This window comes from Triticum urartu, chromosome 2A (assembly GCF_056163025.1).
Source record: "Triticum urartu cultivar PI428250 chromosome 2A, HENAU_Tu73, whole genome shotgun sequence".
In the NCBI taxonomy this organism is placed as follows: domain Eukaryota; kingdom Viridiplantae; phylum Streptophyta; class Magnoliopsida; order Poales; family Poaceae; genus Triticum; species Triticum urartu.
In genome coordinates this window covers 614222545-614242453 of record NC_141874.1, presented here as the reverse complement: position 1 = coordinate 614242453, position 19909 = coordinate 614222545, and positions in this window count along the sequence as shown.

Here is a 19909-nt window from a genome sequence, read left to right as displayed (position 1 = left end):
TGCTAGAGTTTTTCCAATGTCAAGTATCTTTTCCTTAGACCATGAGATCGTGTAACTCCCGGATACCGTAGGAGTGCTTTGGGTGTACCAAACATCACAACTTAACTGGATGACTATAAAGGCATACTACGGGTATCTCCGAAAGTGTCTGTTGGGTTGACACGGATCAAGACTGGGATTTGTCACTCCGTATGACAGAGAGGTATCTCTGGGCCCACTCGGTAATGCATCATCATAATGAGCTCAAAGTGACCAAGTGTCTGGTCACGGGATCATGCATTACGGTACGAGTAAAGTGACTTGCCAGTAACGAGATTGAATGAGGTATTGGGATACCGACGATCGAATCTCGGGCAAGTAACGTACCGATTGACAAAGGGAATTGTATACGGGGATGCTTGAATCCTCGACATCGTGGTTCATCCGATGAGATCATCGAGGAGCATGTGGGAGCCAACATGGGTATCCAGATCCCGCTGTTGGTTATTGACCGGAGAGCCGTCTCGGTCATGTCTACATGTCTCCCGAACCCGTAGGGTCTACACACTTAAGGTTCGGTGACGCTAGGGTTGTAGAGATATGAATATGCAGTAACCCAAAAGTTGTTCGGAGTCCCGGATGATATCCCGGACGTCACAGGAGTTCCGGAATGGTCCAGAGGTGAAGAATTATATATAGGAAGTGCAGTTTCGGCCATCGGGAGAGTTTCGGGGGTCACCAGTATTGTACCGGGACCACCGGAAGGGTCCCAGGGGTCCACCGGGTGGGGCCACCCATCCCGGAGGGCCCCATGGGCTGAAGTGGGGAGGGGAACCAGCCCATAGTGGGCTGGTGCGCCCCCTTTGGCCCACCCCATGCGCCTAGGGTTGGGAACCCTAGGGTGGGGGGCGCCCCACCTGGCTTGGGGGGCACTCCACCCCTTGGCCGCCGCCTCCCCTAGGAGATCCCATCTCCTAGGGCCGGCGCCCCCCTAGGGGAGCCTATATAAAGGGGGGGAGGGAGGGGCTGCCGCACCCTTGACTCTTGGCGCCTCCCTCTCCCCTGCTACACCTCTCCCTCTCGCAGTAGAACGGCGAAGCCCTGCTGCGGTGACTCCTGCATCCACCACCACGCCGTTGTGCTGCTGGATCTTCATCAACCTCTCCTTCCCCCTTGCTGGATCAAGAAGGAGGAGACTTCACGCTGACCGTACGTGTGTTGAACGCGGAGGTGCCGTCCGTTCGGCGCTAGGATCTCCGGTGATTTGGATCACGTCGAGTACGACTTCCTCATCCCCGTTCTTTGAACGCTTCCGCGCGTGATCTACAAAGGTATGTAGATGCAATCTGATCACTCGTTGCTAGATGAACTCATAGATGGATCTTGGTGAAACCGTAGGAAATTTTTTGTTTTCTGCAACATTCCCCAACACCTCGGGCGTCCGGGCTATGCGACATGGGCCGGACAAATGGGTCGCGAAGATGCAAGATAGAAGACTTTCCCCCGTGTTCGGATGAGACTCTCCTTTTCATGGATGGCAAGCTTGGCATTCGGATATGAAGATTACTTTCTCTGTAAACCGACTCTGTATAATCCTAGGCCCTCTCCCTCTCGCAGTAGAACGGCGAAGCCCTGCTGCGGTGACTCCTGCATCCACCACCACGCCGTTGTGCTGCTGGATCTTCATCAACCTCTCCTTCCCCCTTGCTGGATCAAGAAGGAGGAGACTTCACGCTGACCGTACGTGTGTTGAACGCGGAGGTGCCGTCCGTTCGGCGCTAGGATCTCCGATGATTTGGATCACGTCGAGTACGACTTCCTCATCCCCGTTCTTTGAACGCTTCTGCGCGTGATCTACAAAGGTATGTAGATGCAATCCGATCACTCGTTGCTAGATGAACTCATAGATGGATCTTGGTGAAACCGTAGGAAAATTTTTGTTTTCTGCAACGTTCCCCAACAGTGGTATCCTAGGTCTATGCGTAGTTCTTTTTGCACGAGTAGAACACAATTTGTTGTGGGCGTAGATGTTGTCAACTTTCTTGCCGCTACTAGTCTTATTTTGCTTCAGCGGTATTATGGGATGAAGCGGCCCGGACCAACCTTACACGTACGCTTACGTGAGACCGGTTCCACCGACTGACATGCACCAGTTGCATAAGGTGGCTGGCGGGTGTCTGTCTCTCCCACTTTAGTTGGAGCGGATTCGATGAAAAGGGTCCTTATGAAGGGTAAATAGAAGTTGACAAATCACGTTGTGGCTTTCACGTAGGTAAGAAAACATTCTTGCTAGAACCCTATTGCAGCCACGTAAAACTTGCAACAACAATTAGAGGACGTCTAACTTGTTTTTGCAGCAAGTGTTTTGTGATGTGATATGGCCAAAGTTGTGATGAATGATGAATGATATATATGTGATGTATGAGATGTTCATGCTATTGTAATAGGAATCACGACTTGCATGTCGATGAGTATGACAACCGGCAGGAGCCATAGGAGTTGTCTTTATTTTCTGTATGACCTGCGTGTCGTTGAGAAACGCCATGTAAATTACTTTACTTTATTGCTAAACGTGTTAGCCATAGTAGTAGAACTAATAGTTGGCGAGCAACTTCATGGAGACACGATGATGGAGATCATGATGATGGAGATCATGGTGTCATGCCGGTGACAAGATGATCATGGAGCCCCAAGATGGAGATCAAAGGAGCTATGTGATATTGGCCATATCATGTCACTATTATTATTTGATTGCATGTGATGTTTATCATGTTTTTGCATCTTGTTTACTTAGAACGACGGTAGTAAATAAGATGATCCCTCATAATAATTTCAAGAAAGTGTTCCCCCTAACTGTGCACCGTTGCGACGGTTCGTTGTTTCGAAGCACCATGTGATGATCGGGTGTGATAGATTCCAACGTTCACATACAATGGGTGTAAGACAGATTTACACATGCAAACACTTAGGTTGACTTGACGAGCCTAGCATGTACAGACATGGCCTCGGAACACAGAAGACCGAAAGGTCGAGCATGAGTCGTATAGAAGATACGATCAACATGAAGATGTTCACCGATGTTGACTAGTCCGTCTCACGTGATGATCGGACATGGCCTAGTTAACTCGGATCATGTTATACTTAGATGACTAGAAGAGGGATGTCTATCTAAGTGGGAGTTCATTGAATAATTTGATTAGATGAACTTAATTATCATGAACTTAGTCTAAAATCTTTACAACATGTATTGTAGATCAAATGGCCAACGTTGTCCTCAACTTCAACGCGTTCCTAGAGAAAACCAAGCTGAAAGACAATGGCAGCAACTATACGGACTGGGTCCGGAACCTGAGGATCATCCTCATAGCTGCCAAGAAATATTATGTCCTACAAGCACCGCTAGGTGAAGCACCTGCTCTCCCTGTAGAACAAGACGTTATGAACGCTTGGCAGACACGTACCGATGATTACTCCCTCGTTCAGTGCGGCATGCTTTACAGCTTAGAGCCGGGGCTCCAAAAGCGTTTTGAGAGACACGGAGCATATGAGATGTTCGAAGAGTTGAAAATGGTTTTTCAAGCTCATGCCCGGGTCGAGAGATATGAAGTCTCCGACAAGTTCTTCAGCTGTAAGATGGAGGAAAACAGTTCTGTCAGTGAGCACATACTCACTATGTCTGGGTTACATAACCGCTTGACTCAGCTGGGAGTTAATCTCCCGGATGACGCGGTCATTGACAGAATCCTTCAATCGCTTCCACCGAGCTACAAGAGCTTTGTGATGAACTTCAATATGCAGGGGATGGAAAAGACCATTCCTGAAGTATTTGCAATGCTGAAATCAGCAGAGGTAGAAGTCAAAAAGGAACATCAAGTGTTGATGGTGAATAAAACCACTAAGTTCAAGAAGGGCAAGGGTAAGAAGAACTTCAAGAAGGACGGCAAGGGAGTTGCCGCGCCCGGTAAGCAAGCTGCCGGGAAGAAGCCAAAGAATGGACCCAAGCCCGAGACTGAGTGTTTTTATTGCAAGGGAAGTGGTCACTGGAAGCGGAACTGCCCCAAATACTTAGCGGACAAGAAGGCCGACATCACGAAAGGTATATGTGATATACATGTGATTGATGTGTACCTTACCAGTACTCGTAGTAGCTCCTGGGTATTTGATACTGGTGCGGTTGCTCACATTTGTAACTCAAAGCAGGAGCTGCGGAATAAGCGGAGACTGGCGAAGGACGAGGTGACGATGCGCGTCGGGAATGGTTCCAAGGTCGATGTGATCGCCGTCGGCACGCTACCTCTACATTTACCTACGGGATTAGTTTTAAACCTCAATAATTGTTATTTAGTGCCAGCTTTGAGCATGAACATTGTATCAGGATCTCGTTTAATTCGAGATGGCTACTCATTTAAATCCGAGAATAATGGTTGTTCTATTTATATGAGAGATATGTTTTATGGTCATGCTCCGATGGTGAATGGTTTATTCTTAATGAATCTTGAGCGTAATGCTACACATATTCACTGTGTGAATACCAAAAGATGTAAGGTTGATAATGATAGTCCCACATACTTGTGGCACTGCCGCCTTGGTCACATAGGTGTCAAACGCATGAAGAAGCTCCATGCAGATGGACTTTTAGAGTCTCTTGATTACGAATCATTTGACACGTGCGAACCATGCCTCATGGGTAAAATGACCAAGACTCCATTCTCAGGAACAATGGAGCGAGCAACCAACTTATTGGAAATCATACATACTGATGTGTGCGGTCCAATGAGTGTTTAGGCTCGCGGTGGCTATCGTTATGTTCTCACCCTCACTGATGACTTGAGTAGATATGGGTATGTCTATTTAATGAAACACAAGTCTGAGACCTTTGAAAAGTTCAAGGAATTTCAGAGTGAGGTTGAGAATCAACGTGACAGGAAAATCAAGTTCTTGCAATCAGATCGTGGAGGAGAATACTTGAGTCACGAGTTTGGCACACACTTAAGAAAATGTGGAATAGTTTCACAACTGACGCCTCCTGGAACACCTCAGCGTAATGGTGTGTCCGAACATCGTAATCGCACTCTATTAGATATGGTGCGATCTATGATGTCTTTTACCGATTTACCGCTATCATTTTGGGGCTATGCTTTAGAGACTGCCGCATTCACTTTAAATAGGGCTCCGTCGAAATCCGTTGAGACGACACCGTATGAATTATGGTTTGGGAAGAAACCTAAGCTGTCGTTTCGAAAAGTTTGGGGATGCGATGCTTATGTCAAGAAACTTCAACCTGAAAAGCTCGAACCCAAGTCGGAAAAATGCGTCTTCATAGGATACCCTAAAGAAACTATTGGGTATACCTTCTACCTCAGATCCGAAGGCAAGATCTTTGTTGCCAAGAATGGATCCTTTCTAGAGAAGGAGTTTCTCTCGAAAGAAGTAAGTGGGAGGAAAATAGAACTTGATGAAGTATTACCTCTTGAACCGGAAAATGGCGCAACTCAAGAAAATGTTCCTGAGGTGCCTGCACCGACTAGAGAGGAAGTTAATGATGATGATCATGAAACTTCAGATCAAGTTGCTACTGAACCTTCAAACTATGAAGAAGCGATGGCGGGCCCGGATTCCGACAAATGGCTGGAAGCCATGAAATCCGAGATAGGATCCATGTATGAAAACGAAGTATGGACTTTGACTGACTTGCCCGTTGAGCGGCGAGCCATAGAAAATAAATGGATCTTTAAGAAGAAGACAGACGCGGATGGAAATGTGACCATCTATAAAGCTCGGCTTGTCGCTAAGGGTTATCGACAAGTTCAAGGGGTTGACTACGATGAGACTTTCTCACCCGTAGCGAAGCTGAAGTCCGTCCGAATCATGTTAGCAATTGCCACATTCTATGATTATGAGATATGGAAAATGGACATCAAAACGGCATTCCTTAATGGTTTCCTTAAGGAAGAATTGTATATGATGCAGCCGGAAAGTTTTGTCGATCCTAAGAATGCTGACAAGGTGTGCAAGCTCCAATGCTCGATTTATGGGCTGGTGCAAGCATCTCGGAGTTGGAACATTCGCTTTGATGAGATGATCAAAGCGTTTGGGTTTATGCAGACTTATGGAGAAGCCTGCGTTTACAAGAAAGTGAGTGGGAGCTCTGTAGCATTTCTCATATTATATGTAGATGACATACTTTTGATGGGAAATGATATAGAACTTTTGGACAGCATTAAGGCCTACTTGAATAAGAGTTTTTCAATGAAGGACCTTGGAGAAGCTGCTTATATATTAGGCATCAAGATCTATAGAGATAGATCAAGACGCCTCATAGGTCTTTCACAAAGCACATACCTTGATAAGATATTGAAGAAGTTCAATATGGATCAGTCTAAGAAGGGGTTCTTGCCTGTGTTGCAAGGTGTGAAATTGAGCTCAGCTCAATGTCCGACCACGGCAGAAGATATAGAAGAGATGAGTGTCATCCCCTATGCCTCAGCCATAGGGTCTATTATGTATGCCATGCTGTGTACCAGACCTGATGTAAACCTTGCCGTAAGTTTGGTAGGTAGGTACCAAAGTAATCCCGGCAAGGAACACTGGACAACGGTCAAGAATATCCTGAAGTACCTGAAAAGGACTAAGGACATGTTTCTCGTTTATGGAGGTGACGAAGAGCTCGTCGTAAAGGGTTACGTCGATGCTAGCTTCGACACAGATCTGGATGACTCTAAGTCACAAACCGGATACATGTATATGTTGAACGGTGGAGCAGTAAGCTGGTGCAGCTGCAAGCAGAGCGTTGTGGCGGGATCTACATGTGAAGCGGAGTACATGGAGGCCTCGGAGGTAGCGCATGAAGCAATTTGAGTGAAGGAGTTCATCACCGACCTAGGAGTCATACTCAATGCGTCGGGGCCGATCAAAATCTTCTGTGACAACACCGGAGCTATTGCACTTGCCAAGGAGCCCAGGTTTCACAAGAAGACCAGGCACATCAAGCGTCGCTTCAACTCCATTCGTGAAAATGTTCAAGATGGAGACATAGATATTTGTAAAGTACATACGGAGCTGAATGTCGCAGATCCGTTGACTAAACCTCTCCCTAGGGCAAAACATGATCAACACCAGAACTCTATGGGTGTTCGATTCATCACAATGTAACTAGATTATTGACTCTAGTGCAAGTGGGAGACTGTTGGAAATATGCCCTAGAGGCAATAATAAAAGGATTATTATTATATTTCCTTGTTCATGATAATTGTCTTTTATTCATGCTATAATTGTGTTATTCGGAAATCGTAATACATGTGTGAATACATAGACAGCAACATGTCCCTAGTAAGCCTCTAGTTGACTAGCTCGTTGATCAATAGATAGTCATGGTTTCCTGACTATGGACATTGGATGTCATTGATAACGAGATCACATCATTAGGAGAATGATGTGATGGACAAGACCCAATCCTAAACATAGCACAAGATCGTATAGTTTGTTTGCTAGAGTTTTTCCAATGTCAAGTATCTTTTCCTTAGACCATGAGATTGTGTAACTCCCGGATACCGTAGGAGTGCTTTGGGTGTACCAAAAGTCACAACGTAACTGGGTGACTATAAAGGCATACTACGGGTATCTCCGAAAGTGTCTGTTGGGTTGACACGGATCAAGACTGGGATTTGTCACTCCGTATGACGGAGAGGTATCTCTGGGCCCACTCGGTAATGCATCATCATAATGAGCTCAAAGTGACCAAGTGTCTGGTCACGGGATCATGCATTACGGTACGAGTAAAGTGACTTGCCGGTAACGAGATTAAACGAGGTATTGGGATACCGACGATCGAATCTCGGGCAAGTAACGTACCGATTGACAAAGGGAATTGTATACGGGGTTGCTTGAATCCTCGACATCGTGGTTCATCCGATGAGATCATCGAGGAGCATGTGGGAGCCAACATGGGTATCCAGATCCCGCTGTTGGTTATTGACCGGAGAGCCGTCTCGGTCATGTCTACATGTCTCCCGAACCCGTAGGGTCTACACACTTAAGGTTCGGTGACGCTAGGGTTGTAGAGATATGAATATGCAGTAACCCAAAAGTTGTTCGGAGTCCCGGATGAGATCCCGGACGTCACGAGGAGTTCCAGAATGGTCCGGAGGTGAAGAATTATATATAGGAAGTGCAGTTTCGGCCATCGGGAGAGTTTCGGGGGTCACCGGTATTGTACCGGAACCACCGGAAGGGTCCCGGGGGGTCCACTGGGTGGGGCCACCCATCCCGGAGGGCCCCATGGGCTGAAGTGGGGAGGGGAACCAGCCCATAGTGGGCTGGTGCGCCCCCTTTGGCCCACCCCATGCGCCTAGGGTTGGGAACCCTAGGGTGGGGGGCGCCCCACCTGGCTTGGGGGGCACTCCACCCCTTGGCCGCCGCCTCCCCTAGGAGATCCCATCTCCTAGGGCCGGCGCCCCCCTAGGGGAGCCTATATAAAGGAGGGGAGGGAGGGGCTGCCGCACCCTTGACTCTTGGCGCCTCCCTCTCCCCTGCTACACCTCTCCCTCTCGCAGTAGAACGGCGAAGCGCTGCTGCGGTGACTCCTGCATCCACCACCACGCCGTTGTGCTGCTGGATCTTCATCAACCTCTCCTTCCCCCTTGCTGGATCAAGAAGGAGGAGACTTCACGCTGACCGTACGTGTGTTGAACGCGGAGGTGCCGTCCGTTCGGCGCTAGGATCTCCGGTGATTTGGATCACGTCGAGTACGACTTCCTCATCCCCGTTCTTTGAACGCTTCCGCGCGTGATCTACAAAGGTATGTAGATGCAATCTGATCACTCGTTGCTAGATGAACTCATAGATGGATCTTGGTGAAACCGTAGGAAATTTTTTGTTTTCTGCAACATTCCCCAACACCTCGGGCGTCCGGGCTATGCGACATGGGCCGGACAAATGGGTCGCGAAGATGCAAGATAGAAGACTTTCCCCCGTGTTCGGATGAGACTCTCCTTTTCATGGATGGCAAGCTTGGCATTCGGATATGAAGATTACTTTCTCTGTAAACCGACTCTGTATAATCCTAGGCCCCCTCCGGTGTCTATATAAACCGGGGGGTTTAGTCCGTAAAGGCAATCATAATCATACAGACTAGACATTTAGGGTTTAGCCATTACGATCTCATGGTAGATCAACTGTTGTAACCCCTATACTCATCAAAGTCAATCAAGCAGGACGTAGGGTTTTGCCTCCATCAAGAGGGCCCGAACTTGGGTAAACACCGTGTCCTCTGCCTCCTATTACCTTCGATCCTTAGACGCACAGTTCGGGACCCCCAACCCGAGATCTGCCGGTTTTGACACCGACAGCCTCGGCGCGGTGAGCGCGGCGGAGATTGTGCTCCATGTGAACGAAGGTGACGTGGAGGCCGGCATCGAGGAGCCCCGCGGAGAAATGAAGCACCAAGTTGAATCCGGGTGCTCTCCACAACATCAACAAAATTGAGAGAGATTTCCTTTACCCTAGGATGAACAAGAATATGGTTGCTCAATGTAAATTTATTTGGGAGGCCGTGTGCCTCCCAAAGGATCTCGGAGGCCTTGGGGTGCTCCATCTTGCCGAGTTTGATGAGGCTCTCCGGTTATGCTGGAGTAGACCGAACCTTCGACGATGTGGGTTGGAATGGGATCCCCGTGTGATGACGAGGACATGAACTTCATTATGCCTCCACCTCTATCACCATCGGCAACGGAGCGCTTGCCCCTTTTTGGAACTCCCTGTGGTTGCATGGTGCTAAGCCTCATCACATTGCATGATTAACCTTGATATTTCCAAGTGAAAAAATGGAAGGTGGGCGTGGACATGCGTAATGACACGCGATGGACCATGCGCGTCAATTCATCCTTGTTTGGATTTGCGGTGAGGTTCACCTCGAGGAGACGGCTGAGGAAACCATCATTTGGAAGCACACCACTAATGAAGAATATGCCACAACCTTAGTTTACGATACACAATTTTTTGGCATGATTTGCTCGAGCATGAACATAACGGTTTGGAAGACATGGGCTCCTCCCAAGGTCAATTTCTTTATGTGTCTTGCCATTCAAAATATTATTTGGACTGCCGACCATTTGGCTAGGTGGGATTGACAAAATTGTAGACTATGCCCAATGTAAAAGGGAGCAATAGTCTGCGGCATACCTCTTCATCAAGCTAGATTGTATTTACACGTCCACTTGACCGACAGAGAGGTCTTTAGAAGAGTGGTGGATCAGCATGACAAGTTCACCGAGAATGCATAGAAGAGCGTTGGCTACTCTCACCATGCTCGTGGGTTGGATCGTCTAGGACGCGTGGAATGCGCAGATTTTTGGAAACAAGCTCTCTCCACCGACCACCCTTCTCCACTCCATCGGGAACGGTGGTAAGCTCTAGGAATATTTGGCTTATGTCATGTCAGGAGAGTGATGGCAATGTTGTTCTTTTTCTTGCCAACTCTTGTCCAACTCCTTAAGTAATGGATGAGGAATTTTTTTGCCTTCGTTAAAAAAGGTCCGAGAACTGCAACTAGTACTAGTACATCGGATGAGGCCTAGTCATGCATGCAAAAATGGAAAAGGAATCCAAACACCTTATCGGACAAACAATGTCTATACACGTGTGATCAGCCCCGCAACTCCCGTTGAAGCAGTGGATACTGCCGTACTGGTAGTACACTCTAGTGGATACACTCGGATTCAGACCGAAAGAAGGAAGGTACTCTCGTTGATTGGAAATCTGGTCGGGACAAACCACCAAGTTAAAATACTCGAACTCAGACCGACCCTGAAGCGCTGCCAGACACGTATCCAACATCCCGTGTGTCTGAGTTTTAAAACACCAGGCCAGGAAACGCAAGCCGTGGATCTTGTCCACTTCTCCTGGGCGAGGCGAGTAGGTAACGAACAAGCTGCGCCGACGGGACACTGCACTGGCGCGTCCAAAGTACGGCTTCGTCGAAGGCCGTTCGGGCTTCTAGTAGCGGTTTGTTAATGGGATTTGATTGAAAATGTGCACGCTGATGCTAGCTAGTGCTCCGTACAGTGCCTCGGCGCCACTCCGTGGCTGTCCGCTGTCGCCGGGTTGCCCCCGCTATCCGGGGCACACGTATCGGCGCTTTCCGGTGCGTGTGGAGAGGGTAGGCGACACGGGCTCCGGGTTCACTGAACGTACGTCGGACATGCCGAATGCCCTGAACGATCGCACCGCGAGATGAAAATGAAATGGACCGAAACGTCTCTCTACTTTTGCCAGTTGGATTGGGTGGTTCCGGGGTACGACCAGTAGATAAGGTGATTTGATTTGATTGTCTTTTCACGTCGTGCTCGGCCAGCCTGGGCATACACAAGTTGTAGCACGCTCAACGTTCAAGCCTACATCTACGGCTCGGTAGAAAGATTAGAACGGAGGACCACCGTCGGGAACCTATCCAGATTCCAGGAGCAGTGCATGCGTACAACCGGGCGTGCTTTCAGCCTAGGAGCCGGAGGTCGGTAGAAGTGACGGAATGGGCGGGACTACGGGAGGCAGCAACCGAGGCAGGCAACGAGTACGTTTTTCTCAATAAAGGAGGCAACGAGTACGTCGGAGTAGCACTGGCGTTCTCTCCCGGGCCGGTGCACCACGGCAAAGCAAGTGGGAGCCGCCTGCCGTGAGCGCGAGAGATCATCATTAGCGAACCAGTGGCTACTAGTAGCCTAGTAGTCACTGTTGATTTAATCTGACGGTTAAACAGGCCAGTTACATCTAATACTCTAACAAAAAAGATAGATAGGAAAAAATAACGTTACTTGAAAAGGATCCATGCATCAAGGTACGTAGACTTTTCTCACAACAGAGGCGCCCTGATCGGGGGCACCAAAACCAACTGATTGTTTTGGTCCCCTGTCGCCAGCGCTAGATAAAAAGGGGGTACGAGAGAGGGTTGGCAGCCTGCGTGATCATAATTCTCATACGGTTCCACTACCCTTTCGGTATTCTTTCACCCCATCCGATCAGGGGAAGCGCTGCAGCGACGGGAAGACCTACTCCAGTCGCCGCTGTCGTCTTCGGACAGTGCCGGTGGCGGCCTGAGGACATCAGGACGTTGAGGAGGCCTTCTAACTTGACTACATCACCCCTGCATCACACCTGCACCGAGCAGGCGATCATGTCCACTATTGTGACATGTAAAGGATCCCTAAACCCTTCTCTGTTCATGTTATAAGGTGATCTAGATGCAATTTAATCCTGCTAATGGCATTTCATAGATGCATATTATCCAACAGTGACAGCCGGCGTACAGTACGTACGTCCTGGTTGGGGTGAGGCACGGCAGGGGAAAGATGGGAGAGCTGCCGTGTCGTGCGGACACTCCGTCGGCGTGCGTGCGGCAGCTGACAAGTCGACAAGCGCGCGCGTTTGGCTCTCGACCGTCCCTGGTAGGAGTAGATCCTGGTTACATGGCCATCGGCCGGTGAGTGTGGTCGAGCAGGACACCTGGTGGAAGGAAGAAGGATGGATACTCTAGCTTTGTTTATGGTAGGAGATCGGGGTGGGGCAGCGCCGAACTCGAGATCGACATGGCGAAGTTTCCCGGTAGGGAAACCTCGACAACTCGGCTGCAGCAGGGCAGAAGTGTCTGGTTTTTGTCTTTTCCGCCGAGGTCACGCCGTCGTTGTTTAAGTTAGGGAAAAGCTTCTAAACAGCCGGCTGATTTTCTTGAGGAAATCAGCCGCCTCGCTAAGGCGCCACACGTCATATGGTCCCACGCGTACGCTCTTTCTGGACCATCAATGTGGAGTACCATCAACCTCACCACCATCCTGGCATCACCGGCGCAAGCAGCAACCATATAACCACACAGTACGTCCATGTCCACTCCAAGCTTCTGCAACAATAATGTTGTTGCGGAACGGCGGCAACATAGGACCATTGTATTGGTGCATGACGCGGATAGAGATGTTGTTGCATTTTTTGCAACAAAGATCTTGTTACAGAAAATTAGACGCGGCGGAAGATGTGTTTGGAATTTTTGCAACAAGAGTTTTGTTGCAGAAAATTAAAGAAGAAGTGATTTTGCAAGATGAGACGTGTTAGAGGAAATTAGTGAACGGGAGGTTTTGCAACAAAAGTCTTGTTGCAGAAAATTAGAGAAGAGAATGTTCCGCAACAAAGCTTTTGTTGCAGAAAATTAGAGAAGAGAAGTTTCCGCAACAAAGATCTTGTTACAGAAAATTAGAGAAGAGAAGGTTTCGCAACAAGAGTATTGTTGCACAAAATTAGAGAGGAGAAATTGATGGCTTGCATCACTCAAGCAAACAGTTCGCGAGCCGGTGAAAATGCCACTTGAAAGTGACTAGAGATCTGAGGCAGTATGCAGCCCCGCGAAGCGATCCAACAAATTAATCCTATAGCGGCGAAGCCGGCTAATCTATATGTCAGATCAGCCGACTGACGCGTAGTGCTGTCCTTTAAGTTAACGTTTTCTTTAGTAACCCGGCTTCTGTCGGGGCATATGACTATCAGAGGAACAGAAGATATATGGCGTGTGGGAGCGTTCTCCGTTAGGCCTGTCTCTTGTCATTTGAAATGTCAATCTGTCGCTAGCTATGACGATGCTAATCAATTTCATTTCTGAGGTAAGGACAAAAGGCTGAGTTCGACACATGAAGCGTCAATTGCTCCTGACAAGCACACATTTATAAATTGTATACGACTAGATTGTCCATTAATTTCAGGCACGGACCACAGTATGCACTGTTAGAGCATCTCTAGCGGACCCTCGTTTAATACCGACCCGCAAAATGCGTATACAGTTCGCGAAAAAATGGCTACGTGGGCAGCGCGAGCGGCGGCACAGTCATATCCCGCAAAACGGACCCGTAAAAAGGATCTTCTTACGGGTCCGTTTTGCGGGGTACGACTCTGCTGCCGCCCGCGTCAACCCATAAATCAGTAATTTGCATTTCAATTTTCGGCATGAAAACACATTTCTTTGCTTTTTTATTTTCTTCAAGGGTATTGGATACATAATAATTCATCAAATCTTTGCAAGAATAACAACACCAAAGAAAAAAACCACAATTAGGCATTTTAGAAGATATCCAACTTCCATAACTGCTCCCACTAGTTGGACCAACGTCTTCTCCATGCAATCGTTGTTGATCTGCGGATTCTTGATCTTGCATTCTTCATTCTTCTTTTTTGATTCTAAAGAAGTATACGTTGCTTTCCCTCTAGTTCCTACTCTAGTTGCTCATGCAGCCGCATCAGTACCCTCAATTCTACCAAGGAGTGCATGAACATCTATTAAGTTTCTTTCTATCAACAAATCAATGTATTCTCCTTCAAAAATCAAAATGAGCATTCATCTTCCTACACACATGACCATCTCAATAAGCTATCGAAATTGAACTGAATAGGTTGACAAAGCTGAATGAAAACAACAACATACCCAGTTGTTTTCGCATTTGGAGAATACCCATCCGGGGTGGTTCGACGTGCTAGATGTTAGCCGCAGCACTGCCCGCCTGCAGTCGTCGCACTGTATGAGCGGCATCGGCAAGCCGCCGAGCCCGGGAAACGGCCGGCCGAACCCTTATCAGCAAACCGGCGGCGGCGGCTAGAGGACGAACCAGTACCTGCATGCGGCGTTGCGGCTTTGCCGGGGTTGCGCGAGGTGCACCCCGACCAATCCATGGCTTGGCGCAGCCACCGATGGCCGGAAACGCCAAATCCGGCGGCCGCGACAAACAGTAGTGGACCTGCAGCTTTCCGGCCGGCCGAGGTAGGAGGTAGTGGTGGACGACAATGTCGGGTGCGCGGCGGCCCGTCGGCGTGATCCTGACGGCTGGTGTGGTCGGAATCGTTGGCAGCGGCCCGACGGCAATGGGTGGGGAAAAGCGTGGGCTGAAATGTCCCTCCCACCAACCGCTACCGCTATATACAGGGCGCGACGGAGCGAGGGGGAAAACCCGCGTTTTCGCGGGTTGGGGTGGGAATTTTGCCGCGCCCTGCAAATTTTTTTATGGGCCAGCCGTGTTTGCGGGGTCTGATCGGGCAGCATTTTCCGTGCGGACCTGTATTTTGGCAGTTATTTTGTGGGTCGGGGCATTATACGGGGTCTTCTAGAGATGCTCTTAGGGCATCTTCAAACGCGGACCCGCAAATTTGGTCTGGCATTCGTCTGCAAGCAGGGGGACCAGTCTGCGGACACTAATGTGGGAGCCAACCATCCGACGCTGCTCGCATACATTTCAACCATTGTTTGAACTAACACGACGAAATTCATTGAAACATGGCGGATTTTAATATAAATCGGACAAGATTCATTACATTTTGGACATACTTCAACTAAAAGCGGTGGAGCTCGTCTGACTTTGGAGGTATAATTTCGTCTACGTGGCCTCTGTCTCCGCCATATCTTTCCTATGTCCGGCTACGCCGCTCATCGGAGTAGACATGCTACAGCCGGAGGGGAAGAGTAGCTCCTTCGCTTCCGTGAAGCCAAGGCAGGGGCCGGCGATGGTCTACGTTGTACTGGGCAAGACACCGGCTTTGTATGACGGCGACGCGGTGGCGGTGACCATCATGGGACCCAAGGTGTGATGGCCTCCCATGGTCTACTTTTCCTCGGTGTCAGCGCGGTCGCGGACGTGCTGGCCACCTCCGCCAGCATGGTGCGATTACGCCAATGTTTATGGTGGATGACTCGACCGCAGGCGCGGAGGAGGGTGACGACATGACAGCGTCTACGCAGCCAAGGTGCCCACGCCATCGTGCTCCCCCGTGTGCCGGCGTGGAGCAATTGGCCACCCCCCCTGCGAGCTAGGTTGGAGTGGAGAGTTGTGATGTCTACTACGCAACCTTCTTCTTGTAGACGTTGTTGGTCCTCCAAGTGCAGAGATTTGTAGGACAGTAGCAAAGTTCCCTCAAGTGGATGACCTAAGGTTTATCAATCCGTGGCAGGCGTAGGATGAAGATGGTCTCTCTCAAGCAACCTGCTATCCCTTGAGCACTGCGTTGGTTTTCTCTTGAAGAGGAAAGGGTGATGCAGCAAAGTAGCGTAAGTATTTCCCTCAGTTTTTGAGAACCAAGGTATCAATCCAGTAGGAGGCCACACGCAAGTCCCTCGTACCTACACAAACAAATAAGAACCTCGCAACCAACGCGATAAAGGGGTTCTCAATCCCTTCACGGTCACTTACGAGAGTGAGATCTGATAGAGATAATAATGATAAGATAAATATTTTTGGTATTTTTATGATATAGATTGAAAGTAAAGATTGCAAAATAAAATATATTGGAAACTTATATGATGAAGAATAGACCCGGGGGCCATAGGTTTCACTAGCGGCTTCTCTCAAGATAGCATTAGTATTACGGTGGTGAACGAATTGATGTCGAGCAATTGATAGAAAAACGAATAATTATGAGAATATCTAGGCATGATCATGTATATAGGCATCACGTCCGTGACAAGTAGACCGACTCCTCCCTGCATCTACTACTATTACTCCACACATCGACCGCTATCCAGCATGCATCTAGAGTATTAAGTTCATAAGAACATAGTAACGCCTTAGGTAAGATGACATGATGCAGAGGGATAAACTCAAGCAATATGATATAAACCCCATCTTTTTATCCTCGATGGCAACAATACAATACGTGCCGTTTCCCTTTCTGTCACTGGGATCGAGCACCGCAAGATTGAACCCAAAGCTAAGCACTTCTTCCATTGCAAGAAAGATCAATCTAGTAGGCCAAACCAAACTAATAATTCAAAGTGACTTGCAAAGATAACCAATCATGCATAAAAGATTTCAGAGAAGAATCAAATATTGTTTATAGATAGACTTGATCATAAACCCACAATTCATCGGATCTCGACAAACACACCGCAAAAAGAGTTACATCGAATGGATCTCCAAGAAGATCGAGGAGAACTTTGTATCGAGATCCAAAAAGAGAGAGAAGAAGCCATCTAGCTACTAGCTATGGACCCGAAGGTATGAAGTAAACTACTCACACATCATTGGAGGGGCCATGGAGTTGATGTAGAGGCCCTTCGTGATCAATGCCCTCTCCGACGGAGCTCCGGAAAAGGCCCCAAGATGGGACCTCTTGGGTACAGAAGGTTGCGGCGGTGGAAATAGGGTTTCGTGGTGCTCTTGGATGTTTTCGGGGTATGTGAACATATATAGGAGGAAGAACTAGGTCGGTTGAGCCACGAGGGGCCCACGTGGGGGGAGGGCGCGCCCAGGGGGTAGACGCGCCCCTGCCTCATGGCCTCCTCGTTGGTTGCTTGACGTCCACTCCAAGTCCTCTGGATCACGTTTGCTTCAAAAATCACGCTCCCGAAGGTTTCAATCTGTTTGGACTCCGTTTAATATTCCTTTTCTGCGAAACACTGAAATAGGCAAAAAAACAACAATTTGCACCGGGCCTTGGGTTAATAAGTTAGTCCCAAAAGTAATATAAAAGTGTAAAATAAAGCCCATTAACATCCAAAACAGATAATATAATAGCATGGAACAATAAAAAATTATAGATATGTTGGAGACATATCAGCATCCCCAAGCTTAACTCCTACGCGTCCTCGAGTAGGTAAGTGATAAAAACAGAATTTTTGATGTGGAATGCTTTCTAGCATATTCTTCAATGTATTTTTCTCTATTGTGGCATCAATGTTCAGATCCCAAAGATTCAAGATAAAAGTTTATTGTTGACATAAAAATAGTAATACTCCAAGTATGCTAATTAAGCAATTATGTCTTATCAAAATACCATAGCTAAAGAAAACTTATCCCTACAAAGTCATATAGTTTGGCCATGCTTCATTTCGTCACACAAAATGCTCCCATCATGCACAACCCCGATGCCAATCCAAGCAATTGTTTCATACTTAGCCTTTTCAAACTCTTTCAACTTTTACGCAATATATGAGCGCGAGCCATGGACATAGCACTATGGGTGGAATAGAATATGATGATTGAGGTTGTGTGAGAAGAGAAAAAGGGAGAAATTCTCACATTGACGCAGCTAATCAATGGGCTATGGAAATTCCCACCTATTTATGTCAATGCAAGGAGTAGGGATTGCCATGCAACGGATGCACTAGAGCTATAAATATATGAAAAGCTCATCAAAGAAACTAAGTGGGTGTGCATCCAAGTTGCTTGCTCACGAAGACCTAGGGCATTTGAGGAAGCCCATCATTGGAATATGCAAGCCAAGTTCTATAATGAAAAATTCCAACTAGTATATGAAAGTGACAAAATAAGAGACTCTCTATCATGAAGATCATGGTGCTACTTTGAAGCACAAGTGTGGAAAAAGGATAGTAACATTGTCCCTTCTCTCTTTTTCTCTATTTTTTTATTTGGGCCTTCTTTTCTCTCTCTCTCTCTCTCTCTCTTTGGCCTATTTTATTATTATTATTTTTCGTCCGGAGTCTCATCCCGACTTGTGGGGGAATCATAGTCTCCATCATCCTTTCCTCACATGGGACAATGCTCTAATGATGATCATCACACTTTTATTTACTTACAACTCAAGAATTACAATTCGATACTTAGAACAAAATATGACTCTATGTGAATGCCTCCGGCGGTGTACCGGGATTGCGATGAATCAAGAGTTACATGTATGAAAAATTAAGCATGGTGGCTTTGCCACAAATACGATGTCAACTACATGATCATGCAAAGCAATATGACAATGATGATGCATGTCATAATAAATGGAACGATGGAAAGTTGCATGGCAATATATCTCGGAATGGCTATGGAAATGCCATAATAGGTAGGTATGGTGGCTGTTTTGAGAAACATATAAGGAGGCTTATGTGTGATAGAGTGTATCATATCACGGGGTTTGGATGCACCGGCGAAGTTTGCACCAACTCTCAAGGTGAGAAAGGGCAATGCACGGTACCGAAGAGGCTAGCAATGATGGAAGGGTGAGAGTGCGTATAATCCATGGACTCAACATTAGTCATAAAGATCTCATATACTTATTTCAAAACCAAGCACTATGCGCATGCTCCTAGGGGGATAGATTGGTAGGAAAAGACCATCGCTCGTCCCCGACCGCCACTCATACGGAAAGAAATCAAAGAACACCCCATGCTTCAAATTTGTCACATAACGTTTGCCATACGTGCATGCTACGGGACTTTCCAACTTCAACACAAGTATTCATCAATTCCACAATTACTCAACTAGCACACCTCTAATATTACCACCTTTATATCTCAAAACAATCTATCAAGCATCCAACTTCTCTTAGCATTTCAAATTTATAACCAAAGTGAATTACCATGCTGTTCTAAAGGACTCTCAAAGTGATATAAGTGAAGCATGAGAGATCAATTATTTCTATAAAATAAAACCACCACCGTGCTCTAAAAGATATAAGCGAAGCACTAGAGCAAAAATTATCCAACTCAAAAGATATAAGTGAAGCACATAGAGTATTCTAATAAATTCCAATTCATGTGTGTCTCTCCCAAAAGGTGTGTAAAGCAAGGATGATTGTGGTAAACTAAAAAGCAAAGACTCAAATCATACAAGACGCTCCAAGCAAAACACATATCATGTGGCGAATAAAAATATAGCTCCAAGTAAAGTTACCGATGGACGAAGACGAAAGAGGGGATGCCTTCCGGGGTATCCCCAAGCTTAGGATTTTGGTTGTACTTGGATTTTACCTTGGGGTTCCTTAGGCATCCCCAAGCTTAGACTCTTTCCACTCCTTATTCCATAATCCATCAAATCTTTACCCAAAACTTGAAAACTTCACAACACAAAACTTAAAAGAAAATCTCCGTGAGCTCCGTTAGTAAAAGAAAACAAACCACCACTTCAAAGTACTATAATGAACTCATCATTTATTTATATTGGTGTTAAACTTTCTGTATTCCAACTTT